Raw genomic sequence first — 22,789 nt, forward strand, 5'->3', positions numbered from 1 at the left:
TCCCAGCAGGAAGGTGAAGAGACTGAATGGATTGTGTTTAATACACGTGTGGTAAGGCTGAAGCTTCTCCTCCACTCCTCTTGGCCCTTAGGCTTGTTTCCAGTGGCTTGTGCTAGTCCTCTCCACCAGGGTGAATTGCACCCAGGCAGAGGGTGTGCACTACCTGGCGTGAGTGCCTCCTGCAGCTCTTCCCTCCCACAGTGTCTCTTGAACGTAGGAAGAGCCTGTTCCCACTGAGCAGGGAAACCCTTTATAGGGACACTCTGTACCAGGAACACTTTGCACCGGGCTGCTGCTGAGGTCCCAAACAGGGCCCCATAACATGGGGAGAGAGGTCCCCGAGAACGCAATGGTCTGTTTATTTCCACTAGATGTCTCTGCAAGCTGAGTAGAGCTCCAGATGGTGGGAACAACAAGGAGTCCTTGTGGCACCTTAGAGAGTAACAAATGTATTTGGGCATAAACTTTCGTGGGCTACAGCCCACTTCATCTGATGCCTGGAGTGGAAAATACAGTAGGGAGGTATAAATACACAGCATATGAAAAGATGGGAGTTGCTTTACCAAGGGGGGAGGGGGTGTCAGTGCTAACGAGCCAATTCAATTAAGGTGGAAGTGGGTTATTCTCAACAGTTGACAAGAAGGGGTGGAAGTCACTTTTGTAGTGCTAATGAGGCCAATGTAATCAAGGTGGCCCATTTCAAACAGTTGACAAGAAGGTGTGAGTATCAACCGGGGTGGGGGGCGGGAGGGAATTAGTTTTTGTAGTGACTCAGCCACTCACAGTCTTTATTCAGGCCTAATTTGATGGTGTCCGGTTTGCAAATTAATTCCAGTTCTGCAGTTTCTCATTGGAGTCTGTTTTTGAAGGTTTTTTTGTTGTCGTATTGCCACTTTTAAGTCTGTTATTAAGAGTGTCCAGGGCAGGGGCGGCTCTAGCTTTTTTGCTGCCCCAAGCACGGAAGGCAGGCTGCCTTCGGTGGCATGCCTGCGGGAGGTCCCCGGTCTCGCGGATTCGGTGGCATGTCTGCGGGAGGTCCCCGGTCTCGCGGATTCGGCGGCATGCCTGAGGGAGATCCGCCGGGCCTGCGGCTTCGGCGTACCTGCCGCCGAATTGCTGCCAAATCCACGAGACCAGCGGACCTGCCCCAGAAGGGTGCCTAACTACTGCCCTCGCAGGGACCGGCAGGGCGCCCCATGCGGCTTGCTGCCCCAGGCACGTGCTTGCTGCGCTGGTGCCTTGAGCCGCCGCTGGTCCAGGGAGATTGAAGTGTTCTCCTACTGCTTTTTGAATGTTATAATTCTTGATGTCTGATTTGTGTCCATTTATTCTTTTGCGTAGAAACTGTCCAGTTTGGCCAATGTACATGGCAGAGGGGCATTGCTGGTACATGGTGGCATATATCACATTAGTAGATGTGCAGGTGAACAAGCCCCTAATGGTGTGGCTGATGTGATTGGGTCCTATGATGTCCCTTGAATAGATATGCGGACTGAGTCAGGACCGGGGTTTGTTGCAGGGTTTGGTTCCTGGGTTAGTGTTTTTGTTGTGTGGTGTGTAGTTGCTGGTGAGTATTTGCTTCAGGTTGGGGGGCTGTCTGGGTGACTGGTACCAGGAGGCAAAGCTAGGGACAGGCTGCCTGACTGACTGTGTCTGTAGTTGTGTTCCTTGGTTAGATGCCTGCTGGCTAATGCAGACTGACTCTGGGTGCTGTGACATGAGAAAGCAGGCTGGGAAAGGCTCCCAACAAGGGAGGAAGTTTTGCCCAAATCACGATTTACCACAGACAGGAGTCGCATCGTCATGGCCCTGTCTCCCACTCCCTGGAAACCTCCCTTTCCACAGAGCACAACACCCTTACCTTTGGGGCTGGCTGGGGATCTCACCATCCACACATACACACCCCATTTCTGGGCACTTCTCAACGCAAAGGCTGATCTCATCTCCTTGAGAGAGAGGCACAGATTCCAGCCCTTTTCTGCCTCCTGCTAGCCCTGAAAGCGGGACATTGATACCATTGTCGGGGTTGGAAGTGTGTCTCTGTGATTCTTCTTGCAGATGGCAGGCTAGTCTCAGCCATCCTGGACTGGCCTCTGGAAATGCATGGGTAGCCCACAAAGGGGAGCTCTTAATCTCCCCTGGGGTCCCCTAGTTCCCATTGCTAGCTAGCTGTGAATGAACAGCATCTAAGAACAGTTCCCCTCCCTGTCTAGACTGCACATGGCAAGGCCTGGGCAGGGGCACTGTAGCAGTTTGCTTTGCTGTGGGACAAAGATGGAGGTGAGGTGCCCGTGCTCCCGGGATCACTGTTTGACTCCTCGCCCCCCGGGGACTCCTGCCTTGTTTCCTTCCCCTTCAGGGCATAATGACAGGAGAAGATACGTGAGCCCACCAGCTCCTTGCCCTGGCTCTCTCTGCCTAGACTGCACAAGCTTCTCAGTCCTGCCAGGTGGCAGCATGGCATGCTCTGGACTTGTGCATAAAGGACACGATCAAAATATCTGCCCTGGAGCTGTTCCTTTCAATGGCCAGGAGAGTCGAGATGTACAGCTCAGCTGGGACAGCAGCGAGCTCTGGTGGAGAAAGGAGGTGGGTGCCAGCAGTAGGAAGAAATTCCTTAGCTGCCTGAAGCGGCTCGTAGCACTGTGACCTTTTTAGACCTGAGCCAAAGTCCTGGGGCTTGCGCTGAATGAGGGAAAGCTGGCAAGACTAAGTGTGTCTCGCGCTTCACAAATTGTTGGGCTCTGGAAAGGGGCCGTCCGCATTCGCGACTTGGTTTTGTTTTAATAGGGGCACTCTTACTAAAGAGAGCGCCTGCTGGGAATGGTTCCTTGTTTTAGCCAGCTCTCCCATTCCAAAACAGAGCCTCTGCCCTTGCGGCTATCTAGGGCCACAGTGGGAGCTGCTGGGCCCTTGGAACATCTGGCCACTTCCAGTAGATGGCCAATGGGAGCTGAGCTCTTTGGAAAATTGGACCCAGGGGCTTTAAGAGGGAGACTCTCAAAGTGCCTCACTCCTCTTTGGGCCTTTGAAAATCTCACCCCTAAATGCTGTCTGTAAACTGACAGTGACATGCCTATAAACAAAGGAAACAGGTTTATAAAAGGTGACCAGTATGATATTGTAATGGTCTCTTTGGCTCCTTTGTGATCTTTAGAGAAGCCCTAACAGATTTATTAGTTTTGTCTGTGACACCTCCAGGCCCCATTGCGCTAGGTGCTGTACAAACACACTGGAAGACACACATCCCTCTCCTGAGAGTTTATAATCTAGGTAGACAAAGGGGGGAAGAAAGAAGGATTATGACCTCATTTTTACAGATGAGTCACTGAGGCTCAGAGAGTCTAAGGTCTTGTCTATATACTGGGGACAGTTTCTAAAAAATTATAGGGCAACTCTAACCAGTGTTCAAAGCTACTGTGGCTGCAAGAGGCTTGTCTAGGCTTTGCTTTGTCTATACTATGGCTCCCATTGTTGGTGAGAGCAACAGGGGAAAATGTTTAGAAAGTTCTCCTACTGTAGACAAGGCTTAAGAGACTTGCCCCAGGTCACAGGAAGTCTGTGGCAGAGCCTTGACCATATGACCATCCTTCCTAACTGGTTGGTTGGGTTCTGTGTGTTTTCTTTTCTACTACTTCTTCTTTCTTGTTAACTGCATGTGCCCTGATTTTGCTGGCAGACTCCTTGGAGGTCTGAGAGTATGGTGGAAGGTTTCTCTTGATGAGATATTTTTTATCCTTTATGGAAGAGAGGGGGATGTTGAATCTTCAGCAAAGACCTCTTTCCTCCCAGGTGTGGGTCAGGCATTTCCTCTAGTTAAATAAATAGCTAAGCGGAACAATCAGACAAAAAATCCCTTCTCCTCCCAAATGTCCAGCTTTCATTCTCCAGTCCAGCCATGTGGTAACTCAGCTCACCCTCTGCTCTCCAAGGCATACGTGTTTAAAGTAAAAAACAAGCAGGAGAAAAAGGCCTCTTTCACGCATCAAAATGAATCAGATAAGGGAAATGACCCCTATTTTCCCCCCATTCACAGGTCACTTTAAAGTCTTTTTTTAATGCACAGATACTAGGGTCTGATAGGTAGCTGTGCATCTGCAGTCATGTTGTGTAAAATTTTTGGAAGGTATGAGCCATATTAGTCTCCAAGAGCATGCAGGAAAGAAAGCATGTCCTAAAACAAGACTGTCTAGACAGAACAGCTTCAGACGGGTGTGACAGGTTGGATCACAGAAACCCCCTTGGGTCCTGCCACCTGATGTGCAAAGACTACCTCTGTTCCTGTTTTCCCTGCCAGCTCAGGACTCCAGCACCCTGTCTTGCCGAGCCAGACACTCCCGTCTGCTCCAACACAGACCCAGGGTCTGAATCACTTGTCCCAGAGCTGCAAGTTTACCCGAAAACAGCTCACAGAAGCGTGCTTGTCTTTAGCACTCAGATGCCCAACTCCCAATGGGGTCTAAACCCAGATAAATCCGTTTTACCCTGCATAAAGCTTATGCAGGGCAAACTCATAAATTGTTTGCCCTCTATAACACTGATAGAGAGATATGCATAGTTGTTTGCTCCCCCAGGTATTAATACATACTCTGAGTAAATTACTAAATAAAAAGTGATTTTATTAAATACAGACAATAGGATTTAAGTGGTTCCAAGTAGTAACAGACAGAACAAAGTAAGTCACCAAGTAAAATAAAATAAAATGCGCAAATCTATGTCTAATCAAACTAAATACAGATAAGTTCCTCACCAGTTCCAGAATGCTCCTTTTACAGGCTAATCTCCTTTTAGCCTGGGTCCAGCAATCACTCTGTACTTACTGTCCTTTGTTTCAGTTTCCTTCAAGTATCCTGCGGGGGTGGAGAGGCTCCTCCTTTAGCCAGCTGAAGACAAAATGGAGGGGTCTCCCACGGGTTTAAATAGACTCTCTCCTGTGGGTGGAGACCCCCCTCCTCCCTCCTATGCAAAGTCCAGCTCCAAGATGGAGTTCTGGAGTCAACCTGGGCAAGTCACATGCCCCTGCATGACTCAGTCTTTACAGGCCGAAGCCATTGTCCACATGGTATCTTGCATGTCTCCAGGAAGACTTCTTATGTGGATTGGAGCATTCCAAGATTCATTGTTCCCCAAAAAAAGAAGAACAGGAGTACTTGTGGCACCTTAGAGACTAACAAATTTATTAGAGCATAAGCTTTCGTGGACTACAGCCCACTTTTTGCGGATACAGACTAACACGGCTGCTACTCTGAAACCTGTCATTGTTCCCCAAGTGTTTCCTGATCAGGTACTTAACCTGGCGAATTCCTTCCTTAAGAAGCTGACCAAATGCCTCCCAAAGCTTACTTAGAAACCAAGCAAGCATACAGCCCATATTCTTAACCTCGAGTAGCAAATGATATATATGTACAAATAGGATGACTAGATATAGTAGACCGGAACCTTTACGGAGATATGTTACATGGTACAGGCAGCACAAAACATATTCCAGTTATGTCATACATACATTTATAAGCACCCCCCCATAAAGCCTTATGGGGTACGCTGTCACAACAGGATCCATAGGTGTTGGCCACCCCAACTCTGCAGTCATCCTCGCAGACTCTGTCCTCAGCTGGTGTGATGTGATGGCCTTAATACTGTACCGATGAGGAAATGTATGGGGGAGATTTCAGGCCTTGACCTTACAAATTGATTGGCCTAAGGAGCCCCCCACTGAGTTCAGTAGAACTGTGCATGGGTAGGTAGAAAAATCTGATTGAAGGATTGGGACCTAAATCTCACCCGTGAGTTGGGAGAGTTTTCAGTGACACACAGAGAAAAACAGAAACAACTTATAACTGGTCATTAAACAGAGCAGTCACCTGCACCTGGCTAACCATTTTTATTCCTCGGTGACCTTCCTTTGTATAGGATTCAGTGCAGGGATAACAAAATGAAGTGAAGCACTTCTATGTCTTAAGGAAGGGCATTCATTCTTTAATGGAGCTAACCTCCAGCAATAAACCCAGTAAGCAGGACTGGAAGCCGCTTTGCCACACGGTTGTAGGGCTGGGCAGTTCTGAAATTGGATGTGAGCAGCATGCTCACTTGTTAATCAGCAAATCTGACCAAAGACTGGCAGTGTGCAGACCTCACTGTAACGGTGTCCTGAATTTCAGAGTGTTGTATTTCCTTTTAATGAAGGTTTCCTTTATACTTATACCGGATCCCATCATTTGGACTTTTGAAAGATGCAGAGACCTATTTTTGTATGGTAGTGTAGTAGCATCTAGAGGCCCCATTGTGCCAGGTGCTGTCTGCACACATAGTTAGAGAAAAGGAACAGAGGGTCCTGTGGCACCTTTAAGACTCCACTTGCCCTGTAGAGCTTACAATCTACACAGACCAGACAGATGCAATGCAGGAGAACGGGTTATTGTTGTCCCCAGGTTATATATGGGGACCTAAGGCACAGCGAGAGGAAAGGTGATGATGCCTCACCTTCAGGAGTCAGGCATCCGATTCCTATTAAAGTACAGTGAGAGACTTAAAAAACTCTATTTATCGTATCCAAAAGAAAATTGAGAGGTGACTTGATGAGTGTAGAAGTACCTTCCTGGGGAGAAAATACCGGGTACTAAAGGGCTCTTTAATCTAGCGGAGAAAGGCAGAAAAGAACCAATGGCTGGAAGCACAAGCCAGACAAATTCAAGTTGGAAATGTCACAACTTTTTAATACAGAGGGCAATTAACCATTGGGACCCAGTCTCAAGGGCAGTGGTGGATAAAGGACTGGATACCTTTCTGGAAGAGATGCTGTAGCCAAAAGACAAGTTCTTGGGCTCACTACAGGGGTAACTCGGTGAAATGCAATAGCCTGCGATATTCAGGGGGTCAGACTTGATGATTGAATGGTCCCTTCTGGCCTTAAACTCTGTGAATCTAACTCCCTAAGATATTTTTGAAAATCTCATTTTAATTGAATTACCCAGGCTCACGCAGCACAGTGAGTCTATCGCAGGGCCATGCATTGAACCCGGATTTCCTGAGTCTCACTCCAGTGCTGTATCCACGCGACTCTCTTTCCTAGCAGACACCTACCGCTTGAGCCAAAAGAAAATCTTTGTGTTGCTTCTGGGATAGACTTTATGGCACAATTGAGCAGCTGTTGTTGCATCCGGTAAAGGGCAGTGGTGTGTAGACCCCCCCCCCCCCCACCGCACACATTCTCTCTTTCTCTCTCTCCCCATTACACTGTTAAAGGAGACCATGGGGTTTGTAGAATGCTGTGACATTAAAGTCTACATGCAATCACCTGGAACTGGGAAGTTGGTGGCTCTCTGATATGCCCTAGCCAGCAAGAAAAGGCTACGGCAGGGTCAGAGCTGAGACATGACCCTTTCCAGAAGTCTGAGTTGGGGAGCATGGAGTACTCTGATATATTTAAAACCAGCAGCAGGGCTAAAGAGGGTATCAGGTCATTGCCACCGTGCATGGAAAGAATGTAGTTACTCAAGGCAGAGTGGAGGAGAAAGCAGGAGCTTCTCCGTGTAATCGGAGAGCAGGGATACGTGCCAACAGGCTAATCTAGTTTGGAATGCTTCAGAAATACCTACCCAGCAACTGTGCTTCCCGCGTGACGGACAGCGGGCCCCATGCTGCCGCACTTTAGCAAGTGAGAACCTGACTCGTGGGAGACGCCCTGGTGAAGCTACTGGGGCTCTCCACGTGAGTAGTCACTCACCAGCTGGCGGCACCGGGACCGCTGTTTGTAAATATGGGGAGCTTCCTGGGGGCTCTGGAGAGAGGCTGCAATGTAAACAGCCAAGTGCTTGCAGGGAGGACCTCCCGCTCCCGTGTGTGCGCGGTTTGGTTTGGCTTTTTTAACTCCATCATCTAGGAACAGCCCAAATGCTGCACTGAGCTAAATGGGGTGAAGCTGGCAGATGACTGGACTGGCCTTTCTCTTCAGGGTTAAAGGAAACTTCGCTTGCAGCTTTGCAAATGTCAACGTGTGTGGCAGCCACTGCCCCTCTACTAGGCAAGCTCAGGTGAAACGCTGTCTGGTGTCTGCTTAAAAGTCCCCTCAAAGAAATCACTGCAGCCAGCTGCTCCCAGGACAGGAACCGACCAGAGTTTGAGTCGCAAACGCTGCCACTGGGCTACAGGGAGGAGGCAACGATGACGTGATGCCCTAAGCCCTCGACTAGAGACACCGGGTTTATCTATGCTTCGAGCTGGAGCTGTCATTCCCAGCTTGAGTAGACCTATCCACACTAGCTTGGGTCGAGCTAGTGCGCTAAAAATAACAGCTTATCCAGGGTGGGGGGAGGGAGTTGCCCCAGGTACATACCGGTCCGAGACGCGAGGCTCATACTTGGGGTGCCTGGCTACACTCTATTGTTGGCACACTAACTCGATCAGAGCTAGCACGGGTATGTCCCTTGGAGCTCCAGCTCGAAGTGTAGGCAGACCCCTTGGCAAGCAGGTCAGGCGCTGGTGCCCGGAGGGTGTGTGTGACTGGGTAGGACACTGCATAGACATATTAGATGACAACAGGCAGCTTGCCAGTGGCTGCAGCATGCAGGTTCATCTTCTATTCTCACGGCTAAAGCCCTGTGAATAACCCTCACAAATAGAACTGGTGACCTCAGATGACCTTTCTTCCTGCCCCCTAGAGGCCCCAAATCCAACAGAAGGACCTCATGGCGCTAGTTAGCAGCTCACCAAATCTATCCTAAGGGCGTGTGTGATAACCTAGGGTAGAGACCTCCCATGTCCGTTTTTTCCTGCACTCAGGAACTGAAGGGCCTTTTGCCCAGGGTCATGTGGCTTTTTACTGTTTGTACCAATCAGGGCTGGTTTTGCAGGCGCTAGGGAGCGTTTTGTCCTGGCCGTGTCGTTCCCCACCATTATTGTGAAATTGACAGATGTGGCCTCATGCATTGGCACAAGTCCCCGCCCCTTCCCTGGACTGTACTATCCCCCATGCACCTCCCCAGTTGTGCTGCCACCAGACAAGCAGCAGCTCCCTAACCCCTCGGGTCTGGCCGTTTCGTCTGTGTTTGGCTATATGGGCCAGTGTTCCAAGGAAGGGCAGACGTTCCAAGTACTGGAATATAATGTCAGGACAGAGGAATGTTTTGGGCGGTATGAACACGCCAGTGTATCTCCCAGTCCATATGCCAGAGCAGAGCAGCTGTTTGCTCTCCTAGGTAGGGTTACCATATTTCAGCAAGCAAAAAAGAGGACGGGAGGAGCCCCGCCCCATCCTGCCCTAGCCCCGCCCCTGCCCCCCACTTCCCACCTTCAGAACCTCCAACCCTCCCCCCGCTCCTTGTCCCCTGACTGCCCCCTCCTGGGACCCCTGCCCCTAACTGCCCCCCAGGACTCCACCCCCTACCTAAGCCTCCCTGCCTCTTGTCCCCTGACTGCCCCCTCCTGAGACCCTCCCCCCATCCTAACTGGCCCCCTAGGATCCTATCCCCTACCTGTACCCTGACTGCCCCAACCCTTATCCACACCCCCACCCCCAGACAGACCCCTGGGACTCCCACGCCCCATCCAACCACTCCTCACCCCCTGACAGCCCCCCCCCAGAACTCCCAACCCATCTAAACCCCTCTGCTCCCTGTCCCCTGACTGTTCCGATCCCTCTCCCCACCCCTGCCACCTGACAGCCCCCCCCAGAACTCCCAACCCCCCCCGCTCCTTGTCCCTTGACTGCCCCCACCTGTGACCCCTGCTTCTAACTGCCCTCCAGAACCCCACCCCCCCTACCTAAGCCTCCCTGTTCCTTGTCCCCTAACTGCCCCATCCTAAGACCCCCCACCCTAACTGCCCCCCAGGACCCTACCTGTATCCTGACTGCCCAAAACCTTATCCACACACCCCAGAAAGCCCCCCCCCTGAGCTCCCGACCCCCCCCCCCGTCTCTTGACTGCCCCCTCCAGAACCTCCCTGCCCCTTCTCCGACCCCCTGGCCCCCCTTGTTGTTGGCCTTCGCCTAACGTCTCTGTGAGCTTGCTCAGGAACGGCCGGAGCCGTTCATCCCGGCACGCTGGGCAGCAGGGGAGGGGGAGCAGGGGAGGAGCTCCAGACTGCTGGAGGCGATCTGCGAATGCAGGGAGGGAGGGAAGGAGGGAGTGAGCTCTGCTGCAGGGGGGAGGAGGGGGAAGTGGAGGAGGGGCTCTCTCTGGCTGTCAGAGCCCCATGTAAGTGGCACCATCCGGCCGGCTGCCCTGTTAGCCGCGCGCGCTCTGCATGGGGGGGGTGAGGGGAAGTCCGGACATTTACAAATTCCCCCCGGACGCTATTTTTAGCTCAAAAAGCCGGACATGTCCGAGGGAATCCGGACGAATGGTAACCCTACTCCTAGGGCAGAACCAGGTGCAAGGTACCAGTTCGTACCTGCATCAACTTTTCCTACCAAGCCAAGTTCTGGAATCCAGGCCATGGTTTCAGTCTCTCTGTTACATGCTATGAAACTGGTCAAGGAGTATTTTGTCAGCACGGTGGGTCTGGTTAAGCAAGTTTCCATTGAACCATCATTTGCTTAATTCTCTTGAACTAATCTGTCCATTGTTTGTAGTGGACAGATTAGTTCAAGTCCAACATAATGCTTACTGTTAGCTTAACACCTGCAGAGAGCATGGGATTTAGCTCACTATATACATGTTTTGATTATTATGTGTATTGCAGTAGCACCGAGTCTTGAACTGAGATCGCCTCCTCATTGTGCTAGGCACTGTACGCGTGCGCACACACTCTCTCTCTGTCTCTCTCTCTCCAAAGAGCTCATAGCCAAAGAGTGGAAGGGGAGACAGAAGGGACGGGACTCACCCATGGCCACGCAGCAGTCGGGGAATCCTGAGCCCCGCTTTGACAATGACTCAGCGGCTCCCGTTGTTCTCAGTGAGGGAGGAAAGGGGGATTCTCCACTGTCCTCCGTGGGAGCTGCTGGGTCCTGAGCCCTCTTGAAAATCTGTCTATAAATGCATAGGGCCAAATTCCCTGCTGCCGTCACTCCACTGAAGTCAGTGAAGCAAAACCAGCAGAGAATTTGGCCCATTAGTATAACTGAATATGTAAACTTTAAGAATGTAAACTACGTGATCCTTAATTGAGTTAGGTATAAAACAGCCCATAGCTAATCTGCTTAAATAATTTATCTAGCGAGTTCTCTCAGCAATTCAAAGAATCCAAACAGAAGCTGGCAGACCGTATTGAAATCACTGAAGGCTCTGGGGAACCTACATTTGGAAACCAGCAACCCAACTATGGTGAGAGCGGAGAGCTCTCGGAACAGCCAGTGAGCTCTGGAATATTAGTTTAGATCGTGAAACAGCGTGTGTTGTTTTTAGCAAGCACGTCTGCCAGGCTAAACTTGACAGGCGCGAACTGCTGGGATTTTGTTTGTCATTTTCTGCATACTAACATGGTTCTTGATAGACCATCCAGCAGGAAAGCAGGTTTGCTGGTTTCTAATACAGCAAAAGTAGGGCAGACTCTTTAGAAATCCTCTCCCATTTTTTAAAAATCTGCCCAGGTGACGTTCTGCAGGGTCCTGTCTCCTCGCAGGACTCTCCTGTCAGTGGATGACAGCGCCATGGTTATTAAGGAAGGTCGTGAGGGACTCTTGAAAAGTCTTTACGGGCCTCCTCCTGCAAGTGTTCTCTGTGTGTGCTTACAGGGGAGGCCCATTGAAGTAGAGTGTCTGACCACGCAGGATTGGGGCCAAATGTGGTAGAAAAAATGCTGGAGGGAACATTTTCAAAAGAGCCAAGGCCCATTTTTAGACATGACTGGAGCACTAGGTGCCTACGTGTCAGGGAAAGTCAATAGGAGCTGGGCGCTTTTGCAAATTTTACCCCAATCTAAAATTATTTTCCTCCATATACTTCCTGCAGTAAGCAGTGTCCTCTCCCCTGCTGCTCCTGACCCAGACCCCAGTCCTGCAAGCACTTACACACGTGAATATTCTGATGGCAATCAATGGGACTCTTCCTGTGCATCAATGTTTGCAGAGGGGGACGGGATCCGGAACATGGCTATGGAACATAAGGGCTACAGGTGCTGGAGAAATCACTGGGAGCTGCTGGGTGCTTAGCCTTGTTGAAGATCAAGTCACAGTAAATATAGGTGCCCAAAGATGTATTTAGGAGCCTAACACTGGGCCTCAAAGCTTGACCCGTATCTCATACTGTGGCTCTCCGGAGATCGCAGGGGATATGTGTTAATTGACCAAACCTCCTTCCCGTGTTCTGTTTCTGAGGCCTGGTCTACACTGGGGGGGATCAATCTAAGATACGCAACTTCAGCTACGAGAATAGCGTAGCTGAAGTCGACGTATCTTAGATCGATTTAGAATCACTTACTTTGTGTCCTCGCGGCGCGGGATCAACGGCCGCTGCTCCCCCATCGACTTTGCTTCCGCCTCTTGCCGAGCTGGACTTCCGCAGTCGACGGGAGAGCGATCGGGGATCGACTGATTGTGTCTACACTAGACGCGATAAATCAATCCCCGATAGATCGATCGCTACCCACTGTTCCGGCTGGTAGTGTAGACGTACCTTCAGTTTCCTACGGTTCTCAGGGCAGGTTTCGTTGCCGAACTACACCAAGAGGAACCCTGCGAATGAATAGAACATCAGGATCTCCGCACTCCCTGTAACAATTTATTTAATAGCAATACTTCTACTGAAAGACTTCTTCTGATTTTTTTTTCCCCCCAGGACATCGGCAATTGCATGCCTAATATTAATGAATGTGCAACGTCTGTGAGTGTGTGTGCAAATCAAGTCTTTGCGAGGGGCTGGCTAAGCAAATAACCCATTTGTGCACACAGCTGCAGCAACTACTTGCAGTTCTGTACAGCCATTTTTGAAATCTGCATACCAAGGCAAGGGCCCTGGACCTTGCTGCCAGAGCAGCACCATACACATTGTTGAGAGAACATGTGGAACCTCAGGACAGGGAGAAATAGCATGTTTGCCTTCCATGCCTGGCACAGGAATTCCCCCACAAGCGGCTCCAATCCCTTCTCATTCATCATCAGCAAAGAACAGCTGAGACCTAGCTACTCATCCCATAATCTCATGCAAAGGAGAGCAACCCAAAGCACATAGAGATCCCAACACAATCTCTGCTTGTCTTAGCTCAGCTTCTGGACTGTCTTCCAACTCTTTCCCACCTCCAGGTTCATGCCACTTCCCTCCCTGAGCTCTTGATGTGACCTGCGGGTTTCTGGGTTGAGGTCAGGAAATGGCAGCAGAGACAGCTAGTTGCTCAAAGCATAGACTTGGGTGGGAGGAGAGGTGGCTTCTAGTGCCAGTGCTGCTGTTGATTCACTGTGTGACCTTGGGTAAATCACTGCACCTCTTGTGAGGCTTCCCGCAGATACCCAGGGCTGGGAGGCACCTCACTACCACCTGCCCTTAGTGTTAGGATCCTTGCCTGGGCCTGCCAGGGGTCAGTTCCCTGACTCCATCAGCCACGGGCAACACAAGCACTCCCCTTCAGGCTCACAGGCCCTGTTCTGTCTCGACAGATTAGCGATAGGCACACCCAAGCCCTGAGCCCTTCCAGCACCTCCCTGGAGTGTGTAGCCCCTTGTCCACTGAACATTCGCAGTATTCACAGATTGGCTGCTTTCGAGGAAGTGGTGCCCCCAGCTTACCAGTTCCACCTCAGGTCCCCACTCTGCTTAACAGCCAGCACTGGGATGTGACTATAGTGCAAACAGGACATGTTTATGTACCAAAGAACAGAGATTCACGTGATAGCAAGTAGTAGTATTGGAAACAAATGGGCACATATAAAATAAAATCGTAACAGGCATTCTAGACCCTAGACTGAATTGAGTAGATTAGGGTGACCAGACAGCAAGTGTGAAATATCGGGACAGGGGGTGGGGGGGTAATAGGCGCCTATAAAAGATGAAGGCTCAAATATTGGGTCTGTCCCTATAAAATCGGCAGGGCCGGCTCTGGCTTTTTGGCCGCCCCAAGCAAAAAAAAAACAAAAAACCTGTGGCGCAGCTGGAGTGCGGGTGCAGGGGGACCGGCTGGCGGGGGGAGAAGGGGGAGTGGGCGGGAGAGAGAGAGAAGGGGGCGGCCAGGGCTACAGCAGGGGTGCTGCCACGCGGCCCCTCCTGCTGCGCCACCTCCTGCCGCCTGCCGCGAGGGCTCCGCTCCGGTCGGCGGGGAGGGAAGGAAAAGGACTGCCCTGCAGGGCGCTCTGGTTCTCCGCACCGCCGCCCCCTACAGGGCGGCCGGAGCGGGGAAAAAAAAAAAGCGTCCGTGCCGCCCTAGGATTGGGCAGAATGCCGCCTCCAACAATCTGCCGCCCCTGGAGCCGGCCCTGAAAATCGGGACATCTGGTCACCCTAGAGTAGATACTGTCATGTCTTACAGAGCACTGTTCACCCAAGTACTTGCAGTCTTTTACAGCCCGGCGTGGTTCTGAGCGTCTGTTCATGAGCGAAGTCGCACTGTCAGTTTGCTGCCTCAGGCAAGATTTATGGTGTCTGCACCCCTAGCCCTATCTGTCCTTATTCATAAACAGGACGCCCCCTGCTGGCTGTTTTTCCTGTATATTCCTTTTTGTGTAGACTTCGCCATCTCTTCACTCAGCATCTGACTCAGGCTGCAAACAGGCCTGTACTGTGAGGCACCCAGTGACCAGACAGAGATGTAAATATCTGTTCCCCCTGCCTGAACGGAATCTGTCTGAGGCATGTCACCGCCTGGTGCCCTGTCTCGGCTCTTAGGTTTTGAGAACGTCATTTCTAGTATTGATACACAACTCCTTAAATATTGCCCGTACGTACATTGCACAGTGATTATGATGACCAGTGGGCTACTGGCTCTCGGTAGAGACTTAGCATGCCTCCCTTAGGTGAATTATTAGCTTCTGTTACTGGCCTGCTGGATGACCTTGAGCAAAGCAAGTCTCTTCACTGCTCTGTGCCTCAGTTTCCCCCTCTGTAAGATGGGGATCATGATAGTGCCCTCCTTGGTAAAGTGCTTTGAGAGGTACTGATGAAAAGTGTCATGTCCCATTTGTAAGGAAGAAGGGACGAACATGGGGAACATGTGAAAAACAAATTCTTTTATATTCAGCACAGAAAAATGAGAGTCCAGGAGTGTTTAAGGGAGCTTATAATGTTGCAGTAAGGACCTAGCTTCTTCCTTCCTGATATAGAAAATAATCTGCTTAAAAATATATGATTTAAATGAATAAAGAGGAAGATTTCCAGAATGTCAGTGGGATTTAGGAGGATGAATCTGATTGACTTTCAACGGGTCGTATGCTCCTAAATCTCTGAGGAACTTTGGAAAATTTCTCCTGTAGCGCCATGGACTCTGACCCAGCCATTTTGGTCCATCTGTTAGAAGCTGTGATAGGACACTTGTACTATTGCCTGATCGTTACTGAGAGCCTCAGAAAACGTGATCTTTGGGGGGTAGTTTGGGTGAGTGTCACAATAGCCTATGAAAAACCTCACTGTATTGGAAAAAAGCCTGTGGCAGGATTAGGTGTGTTAGAGGGACAAGTAAATAAAAAGCAAACAGACCGCTCCCTTTTGGCTCGCAACACTGTTTATTTCGGTGTGACCCTGGCTTCAGCTGTTGTGATAGGAGCATTGTCTATTTATACAGTTGCTGGCATCCTGGGTTCATTGATTGTATTTCGATGGCAATGCAGACAGGCGTAATAGCAGATTGGGCTTAGTTTGGATACATGGGATGAGGTTTTCATGTGCTCTGCCCCCATAATCGAGGCCCGAGCTTCAAAAGGACTCGGCACCCATTTAGGTGCCTACATAAGGGGATTTTTAAAAGAGCACCCAACGTGCTGAGCAATTCAGAAAATCTGCGCCCAATTGCATGTGCTGAGTCCATCTGGGAATCCTGGCCTTAATCTCCTGGGAATGGCCAGGAACAAAGGGTGACCTGTTTAAACAATCTACTGTTTGAGTTTATATAGGGTGTCATGGTGGCCCATTGGCTTCTGTGGAGCTATGGCCGATCGGCACCAGCTGAGAGTCTGGCCCAGGATTCTTTGCCAGGTTTAGAAATTGATACAATTAAAAAACAAATCCCATTTGTTTCTGAAATCTCTTTAGAAAAACTGACCCAAACCAGCTTAATGGTGTGACTCCAGAACCTTTTAGTACCAACTGTCAAAGGGCACAGAGGGCGTACTAGGAGTTACAGGAATCTCCCGAGGCTGTTATTTCCATTCTAGCTCGGTGGTTCTCAACCAGGGGTACACAGAGGTCTTCTAGGGGGTACGTCAACTCATCTAGATAGTTGCCTAGTTTTACAACAGCTACATAAAAAGCACTAGTGAAGTCAGTACACAATAAAATTTCATAAAGACAATGACTTGTTTATACAGCTCTAAATACTAGTCACTGAAATGTAAGTACAATATTTATAGTCCAATGTATTTATTTTATAATTGTGGTAAAAATGTGAAAGTCAGCAATTTTCCAGTAATAGTGCGCTGTGACACTTTTGTATTTTTATGTCTGATTCTGTGAGCAAGTCGTTTTAAAGTGAAGGGAAGCATGGGGTATGCAAGACAAATCCGACTCCTGAAAGGGGCACAGGCGTCTGGAAAGGTTGAGAACCGCTGTCATGCAAGGGCTGTAGTAAAAGCCTGTGTAACTGTACTCATCAATATCACAGTGAAATGTACGTACAGATACTGTGTACGAAGCTGTGTCTACACTGGAAATATGTTCTGGAAGTCTATGTCTAAGGACTGGCCACCGGCAAGGTGACAAACAGGTTTTCTTTTAGAAAAGTACGGTTTATCTCTCTGGCTGTTAAAATGTAAATTAAGTATTGTATAATTCTCAGTGGGTCACCACTCACCAGTCTGACTGAAATACAAATGAAGGATTGTGAGGAGTCAAAGAAAGAGAAGTAACAGCAAGAAATAAACTGCTGGGCAGAAGAGGGATCCCTATCTTGAGATGCGCACCAAAGGGTTGCTTCCTTATATTTGGGGGACAAAGAAGACACCCTGGCACCCTTCCCCTAGGAAGTAAATGGACAGTGTGTTTGCGTCATGAAAGAGCAGTCTCACGTGGGCTTGGGTGAAAAAGGTGGAGAGAACTTTGTGTGCAACAAACTTCTTTAGGCAGGAGTTTACCTGTTAGTTTAGTCTCTAGGAAGGGTGCTATGGGTTGGTTTTCTATGTAACCATCTGTTTCCAATATTCTTACTCATATAATTGAATCTCTAATCTTTGATGGCAGGAATGGCAATCTACAAAAACCTGTAGGAGACCACTTCAACCTCCCTGGCCACACAATAGCAGATGTTAAGGTAGCCATCTTACAGCAAAAAAACTTCAGGACCAGACTCCAAAGAGAAACTGCTGAGCTCCAGTTCATTTGCAAATTTGACACCATCAGATCGGGATTAAACGAAGACTGTGAATGGCCATCCAACTACAGAAGCAGTTTCTCCTCCCTTGGTGTTCACACCTCAACTGCTAGCAGAGCACCTCACCCTCCCTGATTGAACTAACCTCGTTATCTCCATACTTATTTATACCTGCCTCTGGAAATTTCCATTACTTGCGTCTGATGAAGTGGGCATTCACCCACGAAAACTTATGCTCCAATACTTCTGTTAGTCTTAAAGGTGCCACAGGACCCTCTGTTGCTTTTTACAGATTCAGACTAACACGGCTACCCCTCTGATACTAATCTTTGATGATAAACTTCTCCTTGTTTTCACTATCAATATATCTAAGTACTGCGGTGCTAAGCAAAGTCCCCCCTGGTCCTGAACTGACTTTTACAAGCAGATGTGTTCTCTTCCTTTGGGAAGAGCAGACCTGGTAATTCTGTAATGTTCAGTGGATAAGGGAATGCTCTGAGTATTCAGGGATCAATGTGTGCCTATCACTAGCTGTACTGAGGGTCTGAGGCCAGTGGGAGCCTGGAAGGCCGTGCTTGCGTTGCTAGAGGCTGGTGGTTTCAGGGAGCTGACCTGCAGCAGACACAGCGAAGACTGCTGCGTGCTAAGGGCAGGTGGTGGTGAGGCTTGGCCTCACGCCCGGGTGCCTTGGGGAGTGTCACAAATGGGGCTGTTCAGAGTGGCTGTGCCATGCCAGCTAGCTGTCTGCCATTGGGAAGTTCAGATGTAAATTTACTTTGATTTAACACAGGGGTGGGCAAACTATGGCCCGCGGGCCGGATCCAGCCCTTCAGGGCTTTGGATCCAGCCCGCAGAATTGCCACCCCCGTGGTGCCACGGGCCCCGCACCGCTCTCAAAAGTGGCCGACACCACGTCCCTGCAGCCCCTGGTGGAGGGGAGAGGGGAGCAGAGGGCTCCATGCGTTGCCCTCGCTTCAAGGCACCGCCCCCTGCAGCTCCCATTGGCTGGGAATGGGGAACCGCGGCTAATGGGAGCTTTGAGGGAGGTACCTGGAGGCACGGGCAGTGCGTGGAGCCCTGTGCTCCTCCTCCCCCATGGGCCTCAGGGACTGGAGCAGTGCGGGGCCAGGGCAGGCAGGCAGGGAGCCTGCCCTGGCCCCAGTGCACGCCGCTGCCACCCTGGAGCCCCTCTAGGTAAGTGGCGCCAGGCTGGAGCCCAGAGCCCAAACCCCTCTGCATCCCAACCCCCTGCCCTGAGCCCACTCCTGCACACCGCACCCCCTCCTGCATCCCAACCCCCTGCCCTGAGCCCCCTCCTGCATCCCAACCCCCCTGCCGAGCCCCCTCCTGCATCCCAACCCCCCTGCCGAGCCCCCTCCTGCATACCAACCCCCCCGCCGAGCCCCCTCCTGCATCCCAACCCCCTGCCCTGAGCCCCCTCCTGCACTCCGCACCCCTCCTGCATCCCAACCCCCCTGCCGAGCCCCCTCCTGCATCCCAACCCCCTGCCCTGAACCCCCTCCTGCACTCCGCACCCCTCCTGCATCCCAACCCCCCTGCCGAGCCCCCTCCTGCATCCCAACCCCCTGCCCTGAGCCCCCTCCTGCACTCCGCACCCCTCCTGCATCCCAACCCCCCTGCCGAGCCCCCTCCTGCATCCCAACCCCCTGCCCTGAGCCCCCTCCTGCACTCCGCACCCCTCCTGCATCCCAACCCCCCTGCCGAGCCCCCTCCTGCATCCCAACCCCCTGCCCTGAGCCCCCTCCTGCACACCGCACCCCTCCTGCATCCCAACCCCCCTGCCGAGCCCCCTCCTGCATCCCAACCCCCTGCCCTGAGCCCCCTCCTGCACTCCGCACCCCTCCTGCATCCCAACCCCCCTGCCGAGCCCCCTCCTGCATCCCAACCCCCTGCCCTGAGCCCCCTCCTGCACACCGCACCCCTCCTGCATCCCAACCCCCCGCCGAGCCCACTCCTGCACACCGCACCCCCTCCCACACCCCTGACCCGGCCCTGCATGCAATTTCCCCACCCAGATGTGGCCCTCGGGCCAAAAAGTTTGCCCACCCGATTTAACATAACATTGACTGGGCTTTCTTTGAAACTACTTGCCCATTGCCAAAGATGTGCGACTTTACTGATCAAACAGGGAGAAGGAAGGACTTTCAAAGGTGCCTGTTTGGCTTTGAACTAGCCTCTTGCTGATTGGGTATGGAGCACACAGTTCTTGTTCCCCCAGTGTTTAACCACATGGCTTCGGTGCAGAACTGCAGCAGACATCAGCAGCCTGGCAGGCAGCCCGAACCAGAACATTAGCTATGGGCATCCATTGTAATGCCAGCGTTGAACGTACCAGAACAGATTTGCGAGGGTGTGCACCACTGCTCTCTGGGGATGGAATGAGAACTTACCAGCTGTGTTCCACAGGCCCTGTACTGGTCATACCAAAGGGGAATTCCCCTTTAGCTTGCGTGGGGGAAGCGGAGCCCTTTACTTGGTGTTGCTGCTAAGTGGTTATGCCGTGCAGCCAAGACACAGCCATGGTGTCCCAGTGGTTGCAGATGTCCCTGTGCCTTGGTGACATTCATGCTGTTCAATACAGCATCATCCTATGGGCGCTTTGGGTATTAATGGGATGTAGAGTCCCTGGTAAATAATCCTGGTTTAGCGAGAACGCCGCTGATGAGGGTAAGGCTCATTTCTGTGGAAGTTCTGCCTTTGGGAAGAAGAGTATATCGTATTAGACTGAAACGGGCGTCCTTGTTCATTTCTGTGCCTCTGGCTTGGCTGTATTGGGAAGGCCTCCTAGGAAAGAGAGCAGCTCTGCCGATTTTTACTCCGTGGGTGTCGGCTTTCAGTGATGAGCCCTTCGTCGCGGGGATTAAAACTGATAAGCCTGGCTCATGGCGTGGCTTCCTGCAAGCACTCAGCAGGTGCTGCCGCTCACCTGCTTTGTCTAACAGACTGCACTTGTGGGCACTGGGGTGTGGGATAATGAGTTATACACACTCAGTGGGGCCTCAAACAGTCAAGCAAACCCCATGTTATACAGAAGACGGAGGCTTCTGTCATTTGCTTTGTTGGTGTGGATGGTGCCACCACTCCTGGAGTGTTCCGGGCTCATTGTCCCTGACATGGATCCATGTGTGTGTCTGTCAGCCCAAATGGATTGTCATGTGCCTTCCCAGAAGCAATGCACCATCTCAGTTTTGCCCAGAGATGGAGTAGGACGTGACTCGCACAGGACATGCCACGTGCTTGGTTCAGCTTTGCATCTGACTTGATTGTACTAGCTATTCGGTCACCACTTCTGGCCATTGGGAAAGGAGCAGTGTTTGCTCTGTGGTGTGTAACACTATTAGGGTTACCATATTTGAACTTTCAAAAAAGAGGACACTCCGTGGGGGGAGGGGGGAGGGGTAGCCCCGCCCCCTAGCCACTCCCTCCCACTTCCCGCCCCCTGACTGCCCCCCACAGAACCCCCAACCCATCCAACCCCCCCTGCTCCTTGTCCCCTGATCGCTCCCTCCCAGGACCCCTGCCCCTAACCACCCCCTGGGATCCCACACCCTATCTAAGCCTCCCTTATCCTTGTCCCCGACTGCCCCCTCCTGAGACCCCCCCCACCCTAACTGTCCCCCTAGGACCCCACTCCCTACCTGTCCCCTGACTGTTCTGACTCCTATCCACACCCCCGGGACTCCCACGCCTATCCAACCGCTGCCTGTCCCCTGACTGCCCCCCGAACCCCCAACTCATCTAACCCTCCCTGTCCCTTGACTGCCACAATCCCTCTCCACACCCCTGCCCCCTGACAGGCCCCCACCCAGAACCCCTGACCCATCCAACCCTCCCCCTGCTCCCTGTCCCCTGGCTGCCCTGATCCCTCTCCACACCCCCACCCCGTGACAGGCGCCCCCCCCCCAGAACCCCCAACCCATCCAACCCTCCCCCTGCTCCCTGTCCCTTGACTGCTCCAACCCCTCTCCACACACAGGCCCCCCCAGAACCCCTGCCCCATCCAACCCCCCTGCTCCCTGTCTCTTGACTCGCCGCGCTCCCTGCCCCGCCCCACCCCACCCCAGCTCACTTCTGCTCGGGCTCTGCCTGCTCCCCTGAGTGCGCAGCTGCCCCACTTCTCCGCCCCCCCACCCCCCGGCTTGCCTCGAATCAGATGTCCGCGCGGCAAGCCTGGGAGGGAGGGGGCGAGAAGCGGAGTGGTGCGGCTGTGCACTCAAGACAGCAGGCAGAGGCAGAGCGGAAGTGAGCTGGGGTGGGGAGCAGTTCCCCTGTGCCCCCCCCCGGGGTTACCTGCTGTGGGCAGACCCTCCCCGCGCCCCCCTCCCCCAGCTCACCTGAGCGCTCTGCTTCTCCTCCCTCCCTTTTGCTGTGCAAAAGTCTGGGAGGGAGGGGGGTGGAGGGGAAAAGTGGCACGCCTGGGGGAGGAGGCGGGGCCTGGGATTTGGGGAAGAGATTGGAATGGGGACGGGGTGGAGCCGGGAGCAGGGGGTGCCTATGCCCCACGCAGCGCTGCCGGCGTGCTGAAGCTGCAGGGGAGGGGGGGAGGAGCTTTTGCTGCTGGAGAGGCCCCAAGTGAGCGGGAATTTGTAAAAAGCTAAAAATGTCCGGGATTTCCCCCCGGACGGCTATTTAAAGACCCCAAAACCGGACATGTCCGGGGAAACCCGGACGTATGGTAACCCTGAGCACTATGCTTGCCCCATGTTTCTGATCAGTGCGGGAAGCAGAGTAGTGGGTGCCTATCCAGGATCAGCAAACCGCTGTGTGTCACACACTGCCCCCTCCCGCACAGCTGGGCTGAGACCTGTCTCTGTGCCCTATTGCAGGCTCTTGGAGGGGGGTGTGTGTGTCCCACCCACCTACCCACCCCTGGGATGCTCTTCTCCCATCTTACCCTGGTGTCTTGGCCTTCTGTGTCTAGATACCCCCTGGGTTCCAGGCTGCCCTTTCTGAGAATGGTGCCCCTTGTGTGCTCATCCGGAGGGGAAGAGGCTCCTGTCAATGTAAGGTCTGCTGTGGATGTATATTCAGAACCACAGCCACACCCTCTGAAAGCACATCTCGTTCAGGACAGCCAAAAGAGTGCTCACTCCGCCCCGCTCCTTTGAGAAAGCTTTCGGCAGGCTCCCTGAGTCTCACACTCTTAGCATGGGGCTGTTACACGGTTTTGTCACTCAGTCACCTACCATAAATCCCACCCCTCAAGACCAAAACTCTACAGCTTTTATATCAATTCAGAGTGTTTGACAATTAAAAACCACTGTTCTGTCTGTCACTGGACAAACCTGGTGGAATTAACATAACCCTTCCTGAATCAGGTTTAATCCCTTTGGGGTCCATTGCATTAAACATGTCATTGTGTATGTGTTATTGTATGTAACTCCTCT

General features: G+C 52.0%; 1 long non-coding RNA gene across 1 annotated transcript in view; it reads left to right on the plus strand.

Annotated features, from left to right (window-relative positions):
• Positions 1-22,789, plus strand: part of LOC135983523 (uncharacterized) — a 53,410-nt gene that overhangs the window by 13,353 nt on the left and 17,268 nt on the right. The gene's annotated exons all lie outside the window — the stretch shown is intronic.

The sequence above is a fragment of the Chrysemys picta genome, chromosome 5 (assembly GCF_011386835.1).
Source record: "Chrysemys picta bellii isolate R12L10 chromosome 5, ASM1138683v2, whole genome shotgun sequence".
NCBI classification, from domain to species: domain Eukaryota; kingdom Metazoa; phylum Chordata; order Testudines; family Emydidae; genus Chrysemys; species Chrysemys picta.